Consider the following 3,274-nt stretch of genomic DNA (forward strand, 5'->3'; position numbering starts at 1 on the left):
AACTTAATATTCTTTGTAGGATTATAACTTAATCCACGAAAATTATAAATATGACAATATATGTTGTATATACATGCTTGATTTTTTTCTCTCTCCGCTCGCTATAGAATTCAGTCATCACCCCTTGTTAAAGGTATCGGTCGTCCTCCTCCACTTCCACCATCATCGACCTCCGTGTCGCTGCCGTATCGGCTCCCACTTCTGGCGATTGACTCTCAACGCAAATCTGCTATATTGCACTCATCACCCCTCATTGAAGGTCTAGGTCATCCTCCTCCACTTCCACCATCGTCGATCGTCGTGTCGCAGCCGCCGTATCGCCGCCCACTTCTGAACTCTCAATGCAAAGTTGTCTAGATTTCTATTGCAATCTCAATCGTGGACCTAATTCTTAGAGATTGAAGAAAGCCGACCAAAAGGACTATCTCCACTTAAAGTTCGGAATAGTTTAGTGTCCAATGTCTTAGAACGTAAATATAAATAACTCTAAACATTATATGCAGTGATTTGAATCATTCAACGCCTAAAAATATTTTGATTGTCAAAACGAAAACTTGTTTGAAAATTTTAAACTTCCGCTACTTCTTGAGATCGAAAAAACGATACTCCAACAATTGTTTAATTGACTTCCTACTTTATCTAATTGTGAATTATTATTATTTTAATATTATACAATAATATTTCCATCAAATAAGAAAGATGGACAGGCGTAGAGATTATCTGAATACCGTTAACTAAAGGGTTCGCGAGACTTGAGATGGAACACTTTGATCAACATAGAAAGTTATGTTGAATGGTTGGTTTTCTTCTACGTTCACGCAGAATTCCTTCACAAACGATTTCCCTTTCCCACTTAGAGCACTAGCAGTTAGCTTAGCACTGAAGTTACTTACCAGAGAAAAAGGACCGGCTTCAACGGTGAATAAATCCTTGAAACCTTCAATGCTCGGTACGAAACTGGATTGAAGTGAAGACTGATAAACTTGTGACCAGGACTGAGTCGAGATCGTGAAATCCGCTGTCATATACTGAGGTTGATCTGTAGAAACAAGTCGCCCGCTGCTGATACTTGAGCTAGTCGATTAGCCATCCATTTGCACGGTGGAAACTTTTTCGTGTTTGTCTCCATTCCATTCCCTGCCATCAGCTGCTGCAAAATTTTCGTTTGAACCGCAAAACTGCAATCGTCGTGATGATACATACTACGACGGAAGCTGACGAAATCAAGAAAAGATTCATGCCTACATGCATACATGTTCTCGTTAACCATGTGAATGATCATATGTGTGTTGGATTGATAAAAAAAAACTCCATTTTCCTACTTTTCAAGAACTAACAAGGTGTCGACTTCATTAGTTAATTAGTCCTAGGCCAGGAGTTGGTATCCTGTTTTTTCACCACAAGGGCTCGCGATGAATTTCCTTGAGATCCGAACATATGTCCAGATCTGAGTCACGAGCTAACCGGCGACCAGAGTCCCACAGCATTTATACTAACCCATTGGCAAGCCATTTCGGTTGCATGATTGGGAAATTAAATGAAAATAGCATCAAAATTTGTACTTCGAAAATTTTAGTGCAAAACGATATCTTGTAATTAGAAGACTGAGTCGTCGTCTCTTGTTATGATTTCATTGCTATTAATAAAAATAATATTTTATTTTACTAATTATTCAAGAAATGGATAAGACAGAGAATATAATATAATCGACACTATCTATGATTTTTTCCTAATTATTTTATTTCTATCATATTTAATTTAAATAGTTATTACCAATAGGATTTATAATAACACAATAACTTTTATGAGACGGTCTCATGAATCCATTTTGTGATATAGATATCTTATTTGGATCACTCATTAAAAAGAATTACTTATTATTATAAATATGAGCTGGATTGACTCATCTCATAGATAAAAATATGTGAGACGTACAAATCTACTAAATAATAAAAAGAGAAGTTTCCTATCATTCAATTCACACACTAAAAAATGTAAGAACTTGAAAAGGATGATAGAATCACGTGGGTGTGAAAAATGACTAAAAATGCAAACAAGAACAAAATTATGAATTAGATAGGTGACTTGAAAATTTGCAAGACCTTAAATGATCGAGTTACGTGACAAAAATGGTAAGAATTTCGAATTAATTGTGATAATTTCGGAAGTTACACGGTGAAATCCGTACCATCAATTTATTTGTTTCTGTTAGCTAAGTTCGATGAAACATATAAGAAATCTTATGATCAATAATAATCACGACGTGCCATCATGTCCCCACTATTTTTGAGATTTCGATAAAAAAAAAAATATGTTGTCTCATACGACTCATTCGACAACGCTAAGCCTTAACCAATCTTAATTTCCACAAAAGATTTTTTTTTTTTTTTTAATGACGTGAGAATCTTCAGTCTCTACTTTTCGATGCGAACGCACAAGACATTCTTGATATTAGAATAAACTGATTAATAGTTTCTTCACAATTTTCTTGAAACATACAAATTCCACTCCGATGCAATCCATATAGTATATCTCCTCCCTTCTAGACTTATATTCTGGTGGCGATAAAATTGATGCACTTTGGGCTTTCATTCCTATGAGTTTGCTATTCAATATGCCTATAATTTTATTGGGCTCAGATAATTATAAATAAGAATACTAAAATCTATGAAACATATTGTTCGCACCAAAAATAAATTATACATACAGTCTCATAAGTCAATTTTTTACGATTGTAAAATCATAAAAACTCTTGTGAAACAGTTTCATGTAAGTCAATTTTGTGAGACAGTTCTTGTATTGGGGACATCAAAATTAAAAAAAGCTTAAAGGCGGCTTCCTCGTTAATTTCTCTTAATCCATGCCAATGAGATGGAAAGATACCGAATCCAAATGATAAGATTTGTTATTTGTCCACTTATGAAATTTTAATTAAACAATCACAAAAGTTGAATCCAGCAAAAGTACATATTTTAGGTAGTGTTTGGTACATTATTGATTTGGACTTGTATGAACCATGTATAGTTAGCTCATTAAATGTTGTCGGAAACTAATCCTCATCTGTCGGCTTCAAAAGTATTTTGTTCATTCAGGCAAAATTGTCATTTTTAATGATTTTATCTTCTTAAAGACATTTATTCTTTTTTACTAAAAACATTATCATAAAAATTGTAGTGAGACGGATCTCCGATCTGACACAACTCATAAAAAAAAATAAAACTTTTATGTCAAAAATATTACTTTCATTATAAGTATAGGTCGAGTCGACCAGTCT

The sequence above is a fragment of the Primulina huaijiensis genome, chromosome 18, assembly GCF_012295235.1.
Source record: "Primulina huaijiensis isolate GDHJ02 chromosome 18, ASM1229523v2, whole genome shotgun sequence".
In the NCBI taxonomy this organism is placed as follows: Eukaryota; Viridiplantae; Streptophyta; class Magnoliopsida; order Lamiales; family Gesneriaceae; genus Primulina; species Primulina huaijiensis.